Below are 22,500 nucleotides of genomic sequence, written 5' to 3'. Positions count from 1 at the left end.
CATGCCCAATCACTTAGAAGAGACGACTGCTCCACGACCATTTGGATTCCATATCATGCTATATATGTCCAATGCAGCTTTCGGACAAAGTTTTAATTCTAAAGACAATAACATTTAAAATGTGAGGAGTTTTTCTTAACGAAATCAAAACTTCAAATGTGAGGGATTTCCCAAAGCAAATTTGAAGTTTCAAAAAGCTTGCAGTAAAGATACGAAAGGGACACCCTTCCTTGAGTCCAACGCAGTTCCCCCCCCCCTCCCCCCTCCCCCTCCCCAAATTAAACTTTAAGGATCATCGCATTTAAAATATGAGGGATTTCCCCAGTGTTTTGAATGATACAAATAATCCTTCAATAGTTATTGAGTCAAATGAAGCTTTCTGGCAATTTTGAGATGACCAGGCAATTGTATTTAAAATGTGAAGGACGTCTGGTAGCAAATGTCGCCTTATAAGAATAATTGCATTTAAAGACCCGAAGCACTTCCTTTCATCTGTCTGCAGAAAACAAATCTCCATACATTTGTTTTACTCAAACCCAGCTTTTAATTTGCAAATTCGGAATCAGAAGATAATTATTTTGATCTTTAAGATAACACTCAATGGACATCGAAAGTTATTGCATTTAAGATTTGAAAAGGGTTAGCTTTTATCAATCTCCTTTTCTTCAGGCGAATGCAGCTTTTTTTGTAAATTTGAATTCAATATATAACTACAGCAACTCTGAACTCCGAAAATGATTTCATGTGAGATGTGAAAAGGAAACCCTTTTATCAGTCTGGAGACAAATCACCCCCTTTATTGATCACAATAGCTGGTCCCCATTCTCACACACACAAACTCTTCTTTTCTTCAAGGCCGTAAGTTAGGGGGCTTACGGGTTGATAGATGAAAGCTTAATCAAACTCTGTAAGCCAGAGACTTTGCACAACAAACAGGCCTCCAGACTGGCTCAAAGCGAGGGCTTCCCGAGGGTGTTATGCTTATCTCCTGTGATTGTAACATCGTTTGTCCGCAGTTTTCATTTGTGAGATAAGAGAAAAACGTCGCGCGTTGGACACCGTTAACTTATGATTCACGCTTAAATCTTTAAATGCCCCGCCTCTTTCAGCGTACTTTTACATTCTAAATCCTTTCGATTTTCTCTGTTAAAGAAAAAGAGTACGATTCACGCTTTAATCTCTGCGTTCCGGCTTCTTTCACTAGAATTTGTCATTCCAAATCTGTACAAATACCCCCGTCTTACAGCACTAAAAAGAAGACAAATGTTCACGCTTACGTCTATAAATCCCCCGTCTCTTTCACTATAAGCTTTCATCCAAAATCTTGAAGATTTCTCTTGTTCTGATCGTGTTGAAGAGAAAGAGAATGATCTACGGTCAAATCTCCAAATATACTTGTACTTGTACTTGTAAGATGTTTGAGGCCAGTTAGGCCTGTTCATCCTTCTGTGGTCGTTTTCGTAGTAACCTTAGCAACTTTGGCATGCATGGTGGGATCAGCCTAGTTACTAGCTAGTTACTAGTAGCACTCAGGATCAAACACAGAGGGGAGATCTTTCCAGTGGGCGTCCAACCTGGCCTTAAAGGCATTCACAGATGGTGCAGTCACGACCTGGTCTGGCAGGCTATTCCACGTGTTCACAACTCTCTCGCTGAAGAAGTTGCCTCGGACATTGAGTCTGTAGCGGGGCTTGCTTAGCTTCAGGGTACTGCCTCGGGTGTCTCTACCAGCGAAGAAAGAGAACTGTGGCCGCTCTTTCGTCCACAATCTGGGAAATGTCCACAAAAAAGAGCCCCTCCTTGGTTTTCATTATTTACACGTGATTGGAAGTTATCTTACTTATACTCGCATGTTTCCATCTTTAATCTAGTCTCCTTCGTTTAAAATAATACAGTGGAACCCCCTTTTAAGACCTCCAAAAATCTGAAAAAATCGGGTCTTAAAAAGGAGGGAGTCTTAAAATGGGGGTACATTTACAGACGGTATGAACAGAAGATCTGAAAAATCAAGGTCTTAAAAAGGAGGGAGTCTTAAATTGGGAGTCTTAAAAAAAAAAGGGGGGGGGTCTACTGGATGTGTAAAAAAATAAATGCTTCAAAACTAAGGAAGCATGCAATTCTCCATACACACCTACGGTCAGCTAGACACACAGAAGAAAATAAACGTATCATGGAATATACTCGCTCTCCTGAATTTTCCCCCCTACAGGCTTCAAAACTAACCGCACCACCGTGGTTCCCGGACCGGTCAATATCGGCGTCTGACCCCCGTGCAATCATAGCCACACACACAAGGGGGGAAGCAGACCACATTACACCCAATTATTAAATAAAAATCAGCACAGAGAAGCTTAGCGATCGATACAGGGACGACCACAAACACACTATACTATGACCAAGATACCTAACAGACAGACGGCTAACGTTCCAAAATTCAAAATCAAAAAGCAACAATGGTAGGTTGTTGGAACGTTTGATTATTAACACAACGACACATTTTATTAGGTAAGTTCATTATTTGCATCATGAGTGTTTGTCTGTACACTCACAAGACCACTATAGCCTCCAAATTTATAGTAAAAAAAAAAAAAAAAAAAAAAAAAAAAAGACCACTGGGTCGACGAACTGTAAATGTAACGTGTTTTTTTTCAATGATTCATTAAACGTTCCAATTACCTACCATTATCCTTTTTTTAATTTTTTTTATTCCTTTAAAGATACATTCTTTCACGTGTAAAGGATCGTGCTCACCGCTACACGTCTGCCCAGACTTGTACAGGGACTAATGAGACCATCAGCAAGATCTAGATCAGCAATTTTCAGGACGTGTACGGGAACGTGTACGGGTAACGTCATCAAATCTAGTTTTTACGTCACGCGTTTTCCAAGATCTGCAGTCTTGGTGGGAGCAAAACAACGTATGCATTTGGAACATTGGAGAGAAAAAAGTGAGTCACGGGTGACGCAATATCTATACATGTCCACGTACTGTACAGGTCTTTGCTACACGTTCGACCAGATCTAGAACACTGTATTCTTCCACTTGTAGGGAGGCCCACTGACAGTAAGCGTGAACAGACCACAGAAGACCATTTTTAGAGTGCTGTAAACAGCTTCAAAATTAAGCAATGTTCTTATAGTCCAGGTTTGAAATGTAAAAGTACCTATAGAATTGCTGTGCAAAGTTTGAAGCCTGTTAGAATTATACATTTGGAGGTATTGGACTGTAAAGTCAGGCAAATATGCGATTTTTTCACAATTGGGAAGTTATGTACAGGGCGACAAATTAAAAAAAGCAAAAAGAAATGACCTTTTCGGTTTTATTTTATAAAACAGATTGCAGCAACCACAAATGTATCACAGTTGAACCAATAAATGCAATAAAAAGGGTTTTATAGCCGATTGCAATTTTAGGCTATATTGACGTCATCACACGAAATTTAAGAAACGCGAACAAGCAAATCTTCAGTGGTTTTACAGGTAAAGATGTCATACGATATATCAAATTGAAGATCTCTTTGTGTACAATCTAGCTGTCATACTTTTGATGCTGTATAATCAAAACTTTACAACTTAAGCTTGAAAATCAATATTTTCAAAAATAATAAATTTAAAATAAAAACTATAAAATGTATTAATGTTCCGCAATGTCAATCTTTATAAACATTTGTAACCTCACATTTTAGCATATTTCCACACATTGAATGATAATAATGTTACTTCCAAACAAGAAAACACTAACTACAGCACAAGTTTGCAGTTATGCGTTATATTTTAATCTGCCTGACTGAAAATGTGTGCGTTTCTTCCTTAACCTGTATATCCGCGATTATATAGCAAATTATGTGTATGTAAGTGTGTATATATCCATGTATGCAGGTATGTATGTGTGTATGTATGTATGTATGTATGTATCCTTATGTTTTTATGTGAATCTCTCTCTCTCTCTCTCTCTCTCTCTCTCTCTCTCTCTCACACACACACACACACACACACACACACACACATACATTCACCAACACACACACAATATCTGTTATCCTTGTTGTGGTGCAATTAAGGTCAGGTATACAGCATGACAAAATCCCCTGCAATGCAATAATGACACAAACAACAGATTTTCAAAAAAAACCTGTCATAGCAACACAGAAATTGTCTAATCAATGAAATGTAACAAATACAATTGCATAACAGAACAAAGAAACATTTGAATATAACATCAGGTATTTAGCTCCAAAAAGAAACCTAAGTCAGATCATTAGTTATGAGAACCAATTAAGAACATCAAACAACTCAGCGCCATAAAAGTCATTTCAAGTCATCAGTCACACTTTAAATGTCAAAAATCGTCGGGAAATTAATTCAGCATTATAATAATACCATCAATAAACACACAAGCATGAAGATGAAACAGAACAGACGGAAATTGTAGCACCGAAATGAATTCTGCAAACACATCGCGATCAAAGAAGAACACCAGGTGACTTTGTGTATTAAAGCCATCCGCGTTAAACAGACATTACACATTCAATGAGATGTAGGCCTACCTACAGATCAGGTAATTCCGTGCTACAAAACCCAGTGCAGATCATAGTCTAAAAGACATCGAGATATTACTAAATTATACAGTACTTCAGCGCCATATTGAAATGACACCTTTTTTTTTGAGTAACCCAAGACACACGCTTGGCTTGGAAGCCATATATTGCAGCCACAGAAGCAACAGGTGTGTGTGTGTGTGTGTGTGTGTGTGTGTGTGTGTGTGTGTGTGTATGTGTGTGTCTGTTCGTCTGTGTGTCTGTCTGTGTGATTCTGATTAAAAGTGAATGTGCATGTCTATGGGTGTTTTTGGATTGGATTGGATTGGATAAGATTTACAGTCCAGTGAGGTTACCCTCATGGAAATTCGGGCTGCTTTCTCCCCGGGGAAAGCGAGCTGCCATACATACGGCGCTACCCATATATATTTTTTTTCCCTGCATGCGTGTATTCATGTTTCCTGAGACTTAATGCCGTGTGAGATGGAATTTTTTTTAAACTTTATTCCAAGTCCCACGGGTATTTGATGGACATTTTTATCTATGCCTATACAATTTTGCCAGAAAAGACCCTTTTGTCAATCGTGGGATCTTTAACGTGCACACCCCAATGTAGTGTACACGAAGGGACCTCGGTTTTTCGTCTCATCCGAAAGACTAGCACTTGAACCCACCACCTAGGTTAGGAAAGTTTTGTGTAAGTATGTATGTATGTATGTGTGTATGTATGTATGTATATATATATATACAGTCGACTCCGGTTAATCGGCCACTTTTGGGACTGACTGAATTATGGCCGATTATCCGAAGTGGCCGATTATCCGAACATCGCATCGGGAAGTTCCTCAGAACAAAAATATTGGATGTTGGAAGTTACTTATGGTAGCGGAAAGCGGAAGTTTCGTGCATTGGCATACGTGCTCTACATGTCTCCAAAAAATGTGTCCAGTGTCGTCTGCTTCTGTTTGGCACTGGCACGTTTCCTCACTGCAGCACAGACAACGTCCAGGCAATGCAGTTCTTCTTCCCCGAAGGCATTTTCCAGGGCATATTGAACCAATCAACCAATGCCTCGTCCACTTCATCGTCTTTTCCTCCTCTTTTCCTTTTCTTTGAGACAGACAAGCGTCCACCTACAGCTTCACTCCTGAGATGATCCTCGTCGTTAATCCATCGACAAAGGGTTTTTCTTGGGACCCCTAACTGATTTGCAAGCTGCAATTTTGATGTGTTAGGCGGATATCCTTTCACTTTGTCCAAGAATTCAAGTTTTTCCAAGACGCTGTAATCTTTCCTTTTCGTCGCCATGGTTTGTGCAAAGAGGCTTTCGGCACAAGCAAGTCAGTGTTTGACTGTCAGTTGTTTCGATCACAGTGTGTAAACTCAGTAAACTCACTGGCAGACCTTTGTGCTGTCATGTGAGTAATGATCATGGAACCACTCACAAAAACGTGAAAGTGTGAGGTGGCCGTTTAGCCGATGTGCAAAGTTTTCGTGGTGGCCGATTAACTGTAAGGCTTCTTTTTAAGCCTACTGTCTATATGATACTTACCGAGACAGTACTATTCTTGCACATTATCTATTATAGGCCGAAAAAATTGGACAAAACGCTGAGTGGGTACAATTATCTCCCATAACCATGCGCCACCGTGGATCCCAAGCACTGTCCGAGTGCTTCCCCCTTACAGGATGTAGGTGGCGCGTCCTCTTTCTTTATGAGCTGCAGACCCTCAAAAAGCCCATAACATATCAAGAGGGGAGGCGGGAGGGAAACTCTAATAGTACTGTCTCGGTAAGTATCATATAGACAGTAGGCTTAAAAAGAAGCCTTACAGTCAATATAACACTTACCTCGACAGTACTATTCTTGCACAGAATACCAGAGTGGTGTGAGGGTGATATGTAGAGTATTAAACTCCTTAATCAAAATCACTTAAATCCAAGGATTAAGATACCCAGGCAATTTTCGAACAGTACTACCGTAAAAGAAAATATACCCAAGAAACATACCTTAGACTGACGTGACCATGCTAGCAACCACTGCTGTGTGGTGAACTCAATGTCAAAGTCCAGGCCACTCAAAGCTTGAATACCACTGAGTCTACGGCAAGTGGCTAAAGCGATGAGGAACAATTAGTCTTAAAAATCAGCAACTTGATACTGATGCCTGCCAGGGGTTCAAACTCATTGCTACGCAGGAGTTTGAGGACCAGAAAGACATCCCCCTTGGGAAATGAAACCCGAGGTTTAGACACCGCTGCATTGCTAATACCCGAAAGGACATTAGCGATGAGGGAGGACCTGATCAAGTGTTCAGTTCTGCGACCAGTAGCGGCCGCAATCGTGGAAGCGATGGCAGATCTGTATCCAAGAAGAGTCTTAGAAGAAAGACTCTTCTTTTGATACACTTCCACCAGGAAGTTGGCCAAGTCCTGTGTTGAGGGATAAAGCGGCTTTATCCCCTTGGACAAGGCGAAGGTGGCCCAAGCTCTCCAGCGTAAGTCGTAGAGCTGATTAGTTGATCGCCTCTTAGCGTTCAAGGAAAACTCTACTGAACTCTTGTGCAATCCTAGTGCAAGCAGTTTGGAGCGCACAAGAGCCATGCGGTCAAGCACAGACTCTCTGGACGTGGATGAGGGAGGCATGATCGAGGCTGGAGCAGACCTCCCCCGTCCAGATCCAGAGGTAGAGGGTCTACGTGGGTGAGACCGCGAAGATCTGGAAACCACGGAGCTGTTGGCCAGTAAGGCGCGACCAAAATCAGTCTTGGTCGTTCCTGCAGATATTTTGCCAGCACCCTCGGAATCAGAGATGTCGGGGGATAGGCGTAAGCATCGAGGAGCCTCCACAAGAGAGTGAATGCGTCCAAGTGGAACGCATTCATGTCTCGAAAGGGGCTGACGTACCTGGGAAGCCGAGCGCTGAATCGAGTTACGAACAGATCGATCAGAGGACGGTCCCACCTTGCCCACAGACGCTGTAGAACGTTGTGAGCGATGGTCCATTCTGTGGAGAGAACCTGATCGCCCCGACTGAGAATGTCGGCCAGGGCGTTCAGTTTCCCCGGAACGAACTGGACTGACATCCGGACCTGATTGGTCTGGCACCAGAGCAGAATCTCCTCCGCCAACAGGGAGAGGGACCGAGAATTGGTGCCCCCCTGGTGGCGAAGGTAAGCTAAGCATGTGGTGTTGTTGTCCCCGTTGAAAATCAGAGGGGCCAAGGACAGGCCGAATGGGAGGGCCCGAAACTCGAACACCGTGCCCTCCCAAACGAACCGGAGCAGATGTCGGTACCCCGGGGCCACCAGGATGTGGAAGTAAGCATCCTGGAGGTCCCAGACATGGCCCAATCGTTTGGCCGGATGGCCAACCGGACCGACGAAGGGGTTTCCATCTTGAACTTGCACCTGTGAAGGTACAAGTTCAAGGTGGAGAGGTCCAACACCGGCCTGAACCGGCCGTCCTTTTTGGGGACGGTGAACAGGCGGGAGCAGAACCCCAGAGAAGGCTGAGAAAGGGGGTAGACCGCCTTCTTCTCGACCAACGAGTTCACCTCGTCCTGAAGAGCCTGCCATCTGGCAGGCTCTCGAGGAGGGGGGAACGTCCAAGGTAGAGCGGACAATGGAGGTTGTGACGACAGCGGTAGAGAAAACCCCGACCACACCACCCTCAAGAAAAACTGGTTGGAGACCAGTCTGCCCCACATGCCGCGGGCCCGAAAAAAGGGAACCGACGGACGAAAGAGGGGCAACTTGAGGGGGCGTCAACGTAGGGCCGGGACTCACTGAAAATTCTGCTGGCGGGCAGGCGCAGGCTTGCGACCACCCCCCCTGGTGGTGCTGCTTCCCCTTACCTGTCTGAGCACCCTTCCTCTTGCTTGGGAACGCAACAGGCGCCTAAGAGGAGGAAGAAGGAGGCAGTGAAACTGGCTTCTTCTTCTTCTTCTGAGGCTGGGAGCTGGAGGTGACTGTAGCACTTCTCTTACTCCCCGCCGCCGTCGCCGAAGCAGCGAGGCCAACCATCAGAGAATCAGTGTTCCTCTGGCGTGTGGACTCCACCACAGAACGAACAGTGTCCGGATGAAAGAGGGAAGAAGGCTGAGGAAACGTGTTCCTCAGACTCTTCCTCATATCCGGAGGCACTATAGAAGTAGGCAGAAAATGATCACGGAACAGGGCCAATAAAGTGGACCCGTGTTCCAATGGCCAATTCTGCCGCAGACGTCACGCACGATCGCACGGCATGCAAAGCCCGATCCACTCGAACCGTGTCAAGGACCCGAGTGGAATCGGACTCTGCCCGATCGGGAGGGTCCAACAGTGTGGACAGCGTGCTCATCCATGTCAAGGCCTGTGATTGGGCCTCGACTGTGGAAGAAACGGTGGCCTCAAGATTGTGGAACGAAGCAGAGCTCAGTTCCACCTTCTTGACCGAAGGCACCTCCCCAACGAACACATCACCGTCAGCCCCACCCTAAACACTCGAAGTCTGGAAAGGGAGAGTTCGAGAGTCAAAGGGAAAAGGGAGGGACGAAACAGATTGGACACGAGGAAACAGTGGAGGTGCGCCTCCCGAAGGAAAGCATGGCACTGAACCCGCGTCCTCCCGAGGAACATAGGTCGCGTTTGCACGTGAATCTGTACTCCTCAGGCGATGTGCTGCCGCTTCCACCGTGGCACTTAGACTAGGGTGGAACGCGAATTGCCGGCGGCCGGATCGTTCATAAAACGAGCCGCCGGCAGACGCGGCGTGAGCCTCCCGCGCCCGGGCCGAAGCGGACTCAAAGGACGAGAGGGCGTCTCAGGGAAGGACGTCCTGAAACTGTTCAAACGTCCTTCTAGCTGTGCGAGGACGAGCCTCCTGCCTCTCGTCCTCAGACCCCGGGTCCACGTCCTGTGTGTCAACACTAGACGACAGACGCTTAAGAGAGGCATCCGTGACGTCAAGACGCCGCGTGATGTCTGTCATGTACTGTTGGAAAGTACGAAGCATAGCTTCGGAAGTTCCATCAGAAACCGGCAAGGGTAGAGGTTCAGTGTTAACCTCAGGGCGACCCTGATCCTCCTCCCTATCGTCCTCCGACTCACTCTCCTCTTCACTTCCCGACAACTCCTCAAAAGCAGGAGTGTAGGGAGCTTGAGGGGGAAGAGCCGAAAGCGATGAAGCAGGCTGTGAAGAAACGCCCACAGAAGCAAGAGGCCGCGAAGACCCCTGCCCCAAAGACGAAACGTCTCCAGCAGCCGAAGGGGGAGAAAAACAACAACCCTGCGACTGTTGGGTCAGCCCAGCCAACGAACCCCCGCCATTTATAGACTGAACAGGAACCCATCGGGTCTGATCAGAAAAGAAATGGTCCGGTCCGGTCGGGGGTGCCGATCCGGTCCGGTAGGGTGGTCCGGTCCGGTGCCGTACCATCCGGAGGTCCCGTTCAGCACCGAACCATCGTACCCACAGAAGTGTTCGGGTGGTTAGGTCCGGACGTGGACATACCGTACCATCCGGACCCGTAGGTCCGGTGGTCCGGTATGGTCCGGTTCAGTGCCAGACCATCCAGACCAACAGAGGTGGTCGGGTGGTCCCGCACCGGACCATCCGGACCCGTAGGTCCGGACCCGTAGGTCCGGTACCATCCGGAGGTCCTGTTCGGCACCGAACCATCCGTACGCACAGAAGTGTTCGGGTGGTTCGGTCCGGGCGTGGACGTACCGTACCATCCGGACCCGTAGGTCCGGTTCGCTGCCAGACCATCCGGACCAACAGAGGTGGTCGGGTGGTCCGGACCGGTCCGGTAGGGTGGTCCGGTGTTCCGGTCCGGTGTTCCGGTCCGATCCCGTACCATCCGGAGGTCCCGTTCGGTACCGAACCATCCGTACCCACAGAAGTGTTCGGGTGGCTCGGTCCGGACGTGGACACACCGTACCATCCGGATCCGTAAGTCCGGTATGGTCCGGTTCGGTGCCAGACCATCCGGACCAACAGAGGTGGTCGGGTGGTCCGGTCCGGACCGGACCATCCGGACCCGTAGGTCCGGTCCGGTCCCGCACCATCCGGAGGTCCCGTTCGGCACCGAACCACCCGTACCCACAGAAGTGTTCGGGTGGCTCGGTCCGGACGTGGACATACCGTACCATCCGGACCCGTAGGTCCGGTTCGGTGCCAGACCATCCGGACCAACAGAGGTGGTCGGGTGGTCCGGACCGATCCGGTAGGGTGGTCCGGTGTTCCGGTCCTGTGGTCCGGTCCCATACCATCCGGGGGTCCCGTACGGCACCGAACCATCCGTACCCACTGAAGTGTTCGGTCCGGACGTGGACCTACCGTACCATCCGGACCCGTAGGTCCGGTGGTCCGGTATGGTCCGGTTCGGTGACAGACCATCCGGACCAACAGAGGTGGTCGGGTGGTCCGGTACCGGACCATCCGAACCCGTAGATTCGGTCCGGTCCCGTACCATCCGGAGGTCCCGTTCGGTACCGAACCATCCGTACCCACAGAAGTGTTCGGGTGGCTCGGTCCGGACGTGGACATACCGTACCATCCGGACCCGTAGGTCCGGCATGGTCCGGTTCGGTGCCAGACCACCCGGACCAACAGAGGTGGTCGAGTGGTCCGGTCCCGACCGGACCACTGGTCCGGTACCGTACCCTCCGGACCCGTAGGTCCGGTGTGTTCCGGTTCGGTGCCAGACCACCCAGACCAACAGAGGTGGTCGGGTGGTCCGGTCCCGACCGAACCACTGGTCCCGTACCGTACCATCCGGACCCGTAGGTCCGGGGGGTCCGGCAAGGGCCAGAGGTACTGTCCCGCACCGGACCCTAAGGTCCGGTACGGTCCCGTACCATGGGTCCCGTCCGGACCAAACCCGGAGGTCAAGTCCAGTCGGGACCCGTGGGTCCGGTTCGATCCCGACCCGTAAGCCTGGAACGTTCCGGACCCTTGGTCCGGACCATCCGTCACCCGAACACCAGACGCTAAGGAATGGCGTGGGGTCAAGACGGTCCGGTCGGAGGTGTCGGTCTGAGCAACAGAAACAATGTTCCCGTCGCCCTGACCATTCGACAGAAGTACCACGTTCTGTCGAACACCTCCACGTCCAGTAACTAGTCGGCCGGAGCGTTTCAAGAGGGACAGCCACCAGTCACACGGACGTCAGAGGGAACCGTAGTAGCAGTGGTCCTAGGCACGAAGCCTGAAACCCCTGCCCCCACAGGACCGCCCTGAACGGGGTCAATTCGCATCCCAACCCCAGCGGGGAGGGAATTCAGAGACCCCGTCATCTCCTCCGATCTCCCCCCCCAGGAGGCCGAAACTACTGTCAAAACAGCAGCAGACGACCCAGCGAGGGAGTTCAGAGGAGGACCCGTGTCCCTCCTGGCTTCCACAGCGGTGGAAACCGAGGAGGGCACAGGAGAGGCACCGGAAAAGGAAGATTTTAATGCCAACTGCACCCGGTGTTCCCAGGCGGTCACCCATCCAAGTACTAACCGGGCCCGACGTTGCTTAACTTCGGTGGTCGGACGAGAACCGGTGTTTTCAACGTGGTATGGCCGTTGGCTGTCAAAACCTGAGTCTCTCCAGTAGCCCCTAGATCGGATTCACCAACCCCCAAAGAGGGTTGGGAATCGACCTGCCCCCGGATTCGAGCCAGGGGGGAGAAGGAAACCTTCCCCCCAGGCTTGAAACCGGGAGGAGCTGAAGCCTGAGACTGAGGGCCGGACAACGGCGTCGAAGGGGGGGAAGCCTGTTCCACTGAAGGAGAAGGAGAAAGAAGCTTTTTCTTTCCCCTCGACCTTCCCCGAACCTTCGACGGCGCAGCCCCGCCCGAAGTCCCAGGCTCAAGCCCAGCCTGTTTGAGCAAGCTCGCATTGAGCTTGCTCAAACAGGCTTTCTCCGCCCTCCCTCGCCGCAAACGCAAAGCGTTTGGGGAGGGAGAGTCGGAGCGCCGAAAGATCCCCTTCTCCGTGCGTAAAACATGACGCTGGGCGCCCGGAGAAGGGTTGCCCCCGGCAGACTCTGGTTCCGTAGAACCAGAGCCCAAAACAGGACGAGACATCCTACCTCGCCCTGTACGTACCCTTAAAGACCGAGAATTAACAAAATTCAAAGAAAATTTAGGTCAATACTCAAGTGAATGCGGCGAAACGAGAAGCAGACGACCGGTCACCACGAAGTAGGACGGGAGGCACGCCGAGTCCGCCACACAAAAACGGAGGCACAAGTTGAAGGAAACACAACGTAGCCTCAAGCCAGAAGTGGAATAACACACAATAATCCAACAGGTGATAGTCCACACAGAAAAGGAGCCTCTTAGTCCAAAATAATCCGGGAGCGTAGCAGAAACACAGCCGGTCTGACACGCGCGAAAAAAGAAAGAGGACGCGCCACCTACATCCTGTAAGGGGGAAGCACTCGGACAGTGCTTGGGATCCACGGTGGCGCATGGTTATGGGAGATAATTGTACCCACTCAGCGTTTTGTCCAATTTTTTCGGCCTATAATAGATAATGTGCAAGAATAGTACTGTCGAGGTAAGTGTTATATTGACCGACAATTTTAACACATAATATGAAGAAAAGATTCGGTCCCAGGGAAAATAGGCCGATTATCCTGAATTGGCCGATTATCCGGATGGCCGATTAACCGGAATTGACTGTGTGTGTGTGTGTGTGTGTGTGTGTCCGTGTGTGTGTGCGTGTGTCCGTGTGTGTTTGTGTCTGAAATTCAGGATCCAACTGTGTCCATGTGCACGTGTGTCTGTGTTTATGTGTGTGTGTTTGTGTTCGTGTGTGCGTGAGTATGTATGCATGTGTGTGTGACTTGGAATAATAGGCCGTGAAAAGTAGGATATGCGCCGAAATGGCTGCAATCTGCTGGTCGATGTGAATGCGTGATGTATTGTGTAAAAAAATTCCATCTCACACGGCATAAATAGATCCCTGCGCCTTGAGTCCGAGTCTGGAGATACGCGCGCGATATAAGACTTCATATAATAATAATAATAATGTGTCTGTCTGTCTTTGTGATTCTGGATCAACATTTATTAGTGTGTGTGTGTGTGTGTGTGTGTGTGTGTGTGTGTGTGTGTGTGTGTGTGTGTGTTTTGTGAGAGAACGTTTTACCGAGAATTTACTTTGCAAAGTGAGTATCTACAGCTAGGTTACTTCGAAAAGGGCTTCTGCGTGCTGATCAGTCCTGTGAAGCAATTCATGTTGCAGTGAGGTAGCTACGTGTTTTGTCCACGTGTTTTTAACCAAAATGTCATTGTCCACCAACAAACCTTCTCCTTGGGTCTGTTAATGTTGCTGGGTCACGGGGTCCTGCGTGTCGTCAATAGCCTGTTTCTCATAATAATACTTGTGGCGAAGTTGAGTCATATAAGCATTTGCGGTTCTTGCATTGTTAGATCTGTTCACTATAATGGATCTACTCAAGGCCGCGTCGCAGAGACAAAAATCATTTCCACAGCCGGAAGGCTCGGTTATTCTTTTTAAAGATGTTGCTAGTTCGTTGATCTAACTTTGGTGGGGAGTTGAAAAACCTAAAATTGTAACGTATTTGCATGTGACATTTTCACGGCATGCCTTGATTTAGCCTTCGGCGGTGAAACAGTTGAAAAGCGTTTTAATTCAATCGCAAGGCAAAGTCAAACACATTTACATCAGTATGAGAACAGACTTCCGGATAGATCTGTTGCAGAGATCTTTCACTACACAATATATTTTTCTGTTTTAAATAAGTTTTCTTTGCGAGCTCGTGGAAAATAAGCGATAATTTCGAATTTCGGCTTGTCGCGACGTCAAGTTTTTCACTGTGCATACTCTGATACTGAACACTGCGTAACAAACTGATTCAGCTTTTGCATGACTGCGAGAGTTGATCAGCTGTTGGTTTTTCACTTCAATCGCTTGTCAAGGTCAAGCCAAAGCACATACTGATTAGAAAAATGTTACTGAACTTACTGGTAGATGTATCTCTTGAGATCAATGAGAAGAAAGATCGAGCGACTTCCTAAAACGCCTGTGTTTAAAAGAAAACACTGTGTTCAGAATTAACCCTTTCAACAACGTAATGATATTTGTGTAAGTTGCTCTTTTAAATATATAATAACAGAAAGTTGATTGTATCGCACGCAAAATTACACGAATCTGGTTAGAATATCTTTCCTTTGCGAGTCTTTGGAACTGGGGCGATAATTTCGAGTGTTTCAGCTTGCCGCGGCGTCATGCAAATAGCTGTATCACTCTGTAAATGACTAGATTCAGCCTTCGGCGGCGCAACCGTTGGATAATCGCTTCACTTCAATCGATCGGCCCGGTCAAAGTATAGCCCGTATTGATGAGAAAAGATGTTCTTCTTGTAGATTAGCCTTTTAAGATTACTGAGAGAAATGGGCGATTTCCAAAAACGCCTGTGTCAAAACAAAAACACTGTGTTCAGAATCAACTATATTCTCAACATGTTAATAGTAATTATGAGTCGCTCAGCGGAATACATAATTACAAAGGATTGATCTGATGGTATGCAAAATGTCAGTAAACTGCATCTAATACTTTTTCCTTGCGAGATCTCAGAACATACGCGATTCGGCCTTGGACGGCGCAAAAGTTGAAATATTGCTTCACTTCAGTCGGTTGGCCCGGTTCAAGTATTGAACACATTGATTAGATAAGACATTGTCCTGGTAGATTGGCCTTTTAACATTATTGACAGGAATGGGCGATTTCCAGAAACATCTGTGTAAAAAGTAAAACACTGTGTTCAGAACCCACCCTTTTTCAAGACGTTAATAAAATGTTGATAAGTCGCTCTTTCACATACATCATAACAAAGGGTTGATCTTATGCCACACTAAATTTCAGTATTGTACTTTAAATAGTTTTTCTTCGCGCGCTCTTGGAACTTGGGTGACGATTTCGAGTGTTTCGCTTGCCGCGACGTCAAATAGCTTTTTCCCTGTACACCGCGTTTGCGGCTAAGTCCGAAGCGGGAGATAGCGTTTTGGGGCAAGTTCGGGACTTGTTTTACTCATGAACCAAAAACAGCACGTTCACATACCAACAATCATTCAAAAGAACAACAACTGGAGAAACCCTTGCAAGTTGTTTGACTTTTTCAAAATATTTATTTAGCCTTTTAAATCTTCAGAGAAAAGTAAAAAAAAATCACGGCTGTGGCCGCCATTTTGGATTTTCTCTGTGGGCCTCCCTACCACTTGTACGTACACCCCAATAGCCACAGCCATATCTTATCGACTCACCAGAAAAGAAAATCATTACATGCTCTTCTGCACAAAGGCTTGTCGACTCTAAGATGTACCCTTCGAAAGACCGTCCTTAATTGGCCCTAAAGTTGCCTTCGTGAAGACTTCGTGAAGGTTTTTTTTACCGAAACTTCAGTGACAAACCTTCGTGCAACGAACTTCGTGAAGTAGACTATCAGGCAGACATATAGACGTACCGAGACAGACAGATCAACAGACAGGGGGGGGTGGGCAGAAAGAGAGAAAGAGAGAGAGAGAGAGAGAGAGAGAGAGAGAGAGAGAGAGAGAGAGAGAGGGGGGAGAGATAGATAGAGAGATTGACAGAGAGAGAGAGATTGAGAGAGAGAGAGATTGAGAGAGAGATTGAGAGAGAGAGAAAGAGAGAGAGAGAGAGAGAGAGATAGAGAGAGAGAGATAGAGAAATTGAGAGAGAGAGAGATTGAGATAGAGAGAGAGAGAGAGATTGAGAGAGAGATTGAGATTGAGAGAGACTAAGAGAGAGAAAGAGAGAGAGAGAGGGATTGGGAGAGAGAGAGAGAGAGAGAGAGAGAGAGAGAGAGAGAGAGAGAGAGAGAGAGAGAGAGACTAAGAGAGAGAGAGAGTCAGACCGGCAGACAGACAGATAAACAAAGACAGACTCGTGGACATAGAGAGACAATGACAAGAACGATAGAAGTCATTAATAGCAAACTTCAAACGACCTCTCTTCGATGAACCGTATTTAAACTCATTCCATGATTTTGCGTCTTTATCAAGTAAAAGAACGAAAATCAATCAGCAACAAAAATGAAACGCCACAAGTAAGAAGAAAAAGGTAGCAGTCGCCCTCGCCTTTCCAATTTTCCCTGCTTCCAATAACCCACCAGGACGGCTTAACCCGAAGCAGGAACTATCCCAGCCATTTTAGGCCGCTAAACCAACAAAAAGGGGATCAAGTTGATAAGATTTTTGTGAGCAAAGCCGCGCTCCAACCTTCATTCTTGGGCGGATAAATGGAGCGGAACAGTCGCATTTCCGCAGCGTTCTATTTCGGCTCTCCCTCACACAGAACGGAGACATTGCGCATGTCAGCATGGCGGGCATGCGCTCACGTCACTTCCGGAAAATGGCTGATGAGATATCATGAAGAACTAAATTTGTCGCAGCGAATTAGGCGGGGGTGTAGCCAATAAAAGCCACCGGAAGATACGAGGGACATTATATCCTTTCACGTGATTCATTTTTGAGCTATGAATAACCCTCGATTGCGCTCAGCGTATTGGAACTAATCGAAGTGAAAGAAGGAATGTGTATTGAACTGTAATTTAATCTTTAACGTCTGTGATCTTTTTGGACTCGATGTCAGCCTGCCCCTTGGCAAGGGTTCTAAAAACAAAAACAACAAAACATGGCTAGCAGGCGAATGAACTTTGCGAAATGGGGAAAAATCAAAGCCAAAGTACAGACCTAATCGGCTCTCTCACTTTCCATGGTATCTTAGAGCCAGAGTGAAGAAAACACTGCGTTCAATTACTATAAATATTGTTGATCAATGAGAAAAGAGGGAAGGGGTAGATGTGTGGGAGTTTTGTCTATCTATCTGTGTGTGTGTGTGTGTGTGTGTGTGTGTGTGTGTGTGTGTGAGAGTGTGTGTGTGTGTGTGTGTGTGTCTCTCTCTCTCTCTCTCTCTCTCTCTCTCTCTCTCTCTCTCTCTCGTGTGTGTCTGTCTGTGTGTCTGCCTGTCTGTGAAAATCAAGACAATGAAGTAATTGTCAGCAAATGTCAAAACACAAATGCACACCCATAATAGGTTCAGCCATGTCTGTTCTCCGCAATTCTTGAAAATTGTTGTTGTTGTAAAACACAAATGCATGTCACGTTTGTCGCGGAGCATTCAAGCGATACACAAGTTTTATGAAATACTGCATGCTGCGCTTGGAACGATAAATGGAATGAATTCCATGTCAATTCGCGTATTTCTTCCAAATTCTTGTCCAAAGCAAGGGCTACAAATGTTGTTGTTGCGATTTATGCCTTGTTTAGCTTTCTATTCAATGAACTTTGCCAGGACAGATCTCTGTCTTGCGAACACGAAAGCTGACTGGCCCAGGGGCAAGTGCGTACAGTATCGTACAGTATCGTACAGTATCGTACAATATCGTACAGTATACGATATCAAAAGAAAAAGAAAAAAACAACAGCAACCAGTTTTGCTAAATTCTTCATCAAAGTTTCGTCAGACAGTCGCTGATTTCTTCACGAGGTTAAGGAAAATTAAAGACTGATGGCACTTGATGTACATTGTATTGTTATGATTGATATTACGTGTAAAACATCTTCACATTTTATCTCTTAGGCATATTTTTGGCAGGATTTATTTTTGGGTGATTTAAAAGATTGGGCAATTTCCCTAAGGTTACGACAGTTCCTGGTGAAAGTTCGGTATATCTGCCGAAATGACGGCAAAGGTTTCGAAAGTTCAGCCGTGACGAACGCATACTGCATGAAGCACGAAGGATCAGTTCGTACATAGTGCGAGCGAATAAAGCGAAAAGTTGAAACATTTTTGAAATGATGTTCCAGTCTAAAGTCACATTCTCACACCTATAATTCATCTTTAGCAATGGGGCGGGGATGTAGCTCAGTCGGTAGCGCGCTGGATTTGTATCCAGTTGGCCGCTGTCAGCGTGAGTTCGTCCCCACGTTCGGCGAGAGATTTATTTCTCAGAGTCAACTTTGTGTGCAGACTCTCCTCGGTGTCCGAACACCCCCGTGTGTACACGCAAGCACAAGACCAAGTGCGCACGAAAAAGATCCTGTAATCCATGTCAGAGTTCGGTGGGTTATAGAAACACGAAAATACCCAGCATGCTTCCTCCGAAAACGGCGTTTGGCTGCCTAAATGGCGGAGTAAAAAACGGTCATGCACGTACAAATTCCACTCGTGCAAAAAACACGAGTGTACGTGGGAGTTTCAGCCCACGAACGCAGAAGAAGAAGAATCTTTAGCAATGAATCCAACATTCCCAAAACAGAGAGACTACAATTAACGTACCAACATTCAGAATTTAAAAAACAAAAAAAATGGTAGGTTATTAGAACGTTTCATTATTGACAAAACGAAACGTTACATTTACAGTACGTCGACCGGGGTAACGTTTTGTTTTGCTAATAATTAAACGTTCCAATAACTTTCAATTCTTGTTTTTTGACATTGAATCCAAAGATTTGGGACCCGATAACGGAGCAACTGATGTTTACGAAATCGACCTTGTCAGCTAAGTGAAAGGGAGGATGGGGGGGGGTGCAAGAAACGCGTTAGAACGCTTCCTACGTCCCATGTGCAGTGCAGTGTTGGCACAAGATACACGGCTAGGGGGGTTGGACAACCGGTATGAGGTCAGAACTAAAGCGCCAGCTACCATAAAACCATAAAACTCAGATCAGACTAAAGAGCGCTTGAGTGCCGTGTAAATCATTTCCAATAGTCAACTGTCGCACCAGCCCGGGAGAAATCAGCGTGGCTTCAGACTGCTTACTTTGATGTTGGTTGGTTTTCTTTTTCATTACACCTCGGTCTTATTTTTTCCTGCGACGTCCCTTGTTTTCCGCGTGTTTTCCGGCGTGCTGCTTTGATGTTCGTTGGTTGTCTTTTTCATTACGACTCGGTTTTATTTTTTTCCTGTGACGCCTGCCTTTGTTCAGTTTGTTTCGATGTACTGAAATCAGCATATTGTTATATTTGTGATTTGCTGTTCTTCGTTTTTATCTTTCATTTGACCTCGGTCCTGTTTGTTCCTGTGATGTCCTTAGTTTGGTTTCGATGTCAGCGACTGTATTTTATGATTTTATTGAAGCAGTAACGCGTGTGAAACTTTACACATTCGGAGACAACTGCTCTTTGGGAATATAACCTCAAGTTAATCTAAAAGGTCGTCGTTCAAGACATGTGTATGTGTTACAAAACGTATTTTTACACCCCCGGTTTAGGGGTGTGTATAGGATTCGGTCGATGTGTTTGTTTGTTTGTTTGTGTGTTTGTGTGTTTGTGTTCGCATATAGATCTCAAGAATGAACGGACCGATCGTCACCAAACTTGATGAACAGGTTTTATACATTCCTGAGACGGTCCTTACAAAAATTGGGACCAGTCAAACACACGGTTAGGGAGTTATTGGTGGATTAAGATTCTACAAGGACTTATAGAGGGACATATTAATGGTCAAAGGGAAATAACCTTCTCAGTTGGTGGCAGTGAGAATGGTAAGGACGGGGGTGTTTTTCCTACCTCGGAGGAATTTCTTGTTTTTAAATGTATTTGTAAAGAAAACTGTTTTTACTGTTACTCTTTGTGTTCCCATGTTTGCATTGTCCAATCCACGTTATCTTCCGTTAAAAATGTGTAAAATAAATGTTCAGAAAACACCCTCATCCTGTTCGCAACTCAATGCCACGACTGTCTTCATCGAAAACTTAACTAGCTGTGCTGACTGAGTTGAACTTTCAAAAATATCCCCAACAGTTAAGAGATACCATCCTTTCAAATGTCCGTCCAGTCCCATTCATGCGCTCAATACATCTTTATAACTTACATTGTTTGTCTTTTTTTTATGTTCCGTAGTTTTGTTCATCACAAAATCGCAAAAGTCGTATATGTCGATGATAATTAGCAAGTAAGATTATTGCATGGCTAACATCACCCCAGCCAGGCGACAGTGACGTGTACGTGTATATATGTATTGAGGCATTCTCGGCAAGATTGTAGCGCTTGTATCATTCGGAGGTCTGAACTATTTCATTGTCAAAAATCGCCACATACCAGTGCACATGATGACAGTTTAAAACGATTAAAACTTAATAAGTGTTTACAAATAACCCAAGGCGACAGCAATTGCATCTCATTACTGAGAATGGGTGTTCAGCTTAACTTATCAAGGACGCTCTGCAGGACCAAGCCTTCGCTCAGTCTTACCTCTAGGGAAGACCAAAAGTCACCTAACGTCATGCTTGGCTCCCAGCCACTCAAGGCAAACGCTCCTCAAAATAAACCTGTTACTGTTCGGATTACCTTAAGTACAAGGGAGCTAATTTCTTCACTTCAATCGTTGCTTCATCCTATTAGCACTAAGAAGTGCACCCAAGCAAGAAAGGCTATAGCCAAGCTTTAGTGACGGCAATCTTCAAAACGGTAACAATAATATTCAGGAATAGTCGTCCGCAGAGACTGTTTCCTTGTCGTGCAATCGTTTCAATTCGTTTTGGTCAATGTTCTTTGCAAGCAAGAGAATAAATCTAGCCAAGTATTGAAAGAACGATATAACAACACTATTTGTAGCTGTTTTCAGCGACAGTGTATCTCAGAAAGTGTACTATACAGATTTTATGTTCGTATTTCATTTATTAAGACGTTAAATTCCAATCATTTTCGCCTTAACACCCCCCCCTCCCCCCCTCCACTCCCGCCGATCTCAAGGCCTTATACGACTCTTGTTTTATGTATCGTTGTTTAGAGTCTGTTTTCTCTGTATGTGCTTGTGCAGCTGAATGACAATATTTTTTGCCAGGATTGTATTCTTTGTCAATATTCTAGCACGTTAACAATAAAGATATCTCACATTCGTTGACTAGTATATCGGAAAGCACCTTAAATGACGAATAATGTATCTCATGAGAGGCATTTTTACAAATCGGGCTTAGGTAGGAACATTCTCACTGTGACTTTTTCCGCGGGTTTTCAGTGGGTTCACATCGTCCAAAGATATGCGTTAGTCAGTTTTTGTGTTGCAACAAATGAACTAATGAATAAAAGAAAATATACTCCTTGTCGAACGCTTTGATTAACAAAAATATCTACAAAAACAATACTGTAATATTTCAGATACAATGGTAATACTTCATGTTTTGATCAATAAGTCCTTTCTCTATGTGGTGATAAGTAAAACCACGTATGTTGTGAAAACAACACAAGTTGTTGAATACTTTTAACCGCTTAATTTTTGTAATGGTGCGTGTTAAGGAATATCACACTTCTTACTCGCAGATGTAAAACATAAACCAATCGGTGTCATACACACTTAAACAGTTCATGTAAATGGTGTCATATGCATTTAACTAAATTATTTAGTGTAGGTACAAACCCGTCCAACATATTTTTGCGTGTCAAGTAAAATAACACAATCCATACTGGCAAAGTAATCTGCATCGGTTTAAAACTATTCAATCGGTATCATATATAGAGACACAATTAATTACTTCACGAATTTGTTGTTTTTGTTGTTGTTTGTTGGGGTGGGGGTGGGGGGGGGGTGTTGTTGTTGTATACTTTTAACTACTTAATTGTGTTAATGGTGCATGTTAAGCCATATCAAATTTCTTACTCGTAGGTGTAAACCATAAACCAATCGGTGTCATACACAATTAATCACTACATTTCATGATGTCATACACATACGTTTAACGAAAATTATGTAGTGAACGTACAGACGCTACCAACACAACTTTGTGTGTTCAGCAATAGCACACTTATTGCTTGCAGGTCGTTTCCTCAAGAAATCCGTATCAGTTTGAAACACGACCCTACTTAAAATTCACTTTCTTTCGCGCTTATCTCCGCCGATTGAGCTAATAGCCGATACGAGACCAGTTTGACCTGAAGTAAGAATGAACACTTCCAAAATAACAGTGGATTAATGATTGAATCTAACAATTAAAAAAAAAGTTA

The 22,500-nt window shown here is 45.7% G+C and overlaps 1 protein-coding gene and 1 non-coding gene across 2 annotated transcripts in view; both read right to left on the bottom strand.

The window, feature by feature from the left end:
• The window catches only part of LOC138947273 (sonic hedgehog protein-like), a 102,854-nt gene that overhangs the window by 73,151 nt on the left and 7,203 nt on the right, over nucleotides 1-22,500 (bottom strand). The window lies entirely within an intron of this gene.
• On the bottom strand, nucleotides 11,977-12,095 carry LOC138947890 (5S ribosomal RNA). Its single transcript, XR_011449858.1, has one exon. It is a non-coding gene; the product is annotated as a 5S ribosomal RNA (ribosomal RNA).

This window comes from Littorina saxatilis, linkage group LG14 (genome assembly GCF_037325665.1).
Source record: "Littorina saxatilis isolate snail1 linkage group LG14, US_GU_Lsax_2.0, whole genome shotgun sequence".
Lineage (NCBI taxonomy): Eukaryota > Metazoa > Mollusca > Gastropoda > Littorinimorpha > Littorinidae > Littorina > Littorina saxatilis.
The sequence above is the reverse complement of the archived record's forward strand: the minus strand, read 5'-3'. Positions and strand labels throughout refer to the sequence as shown.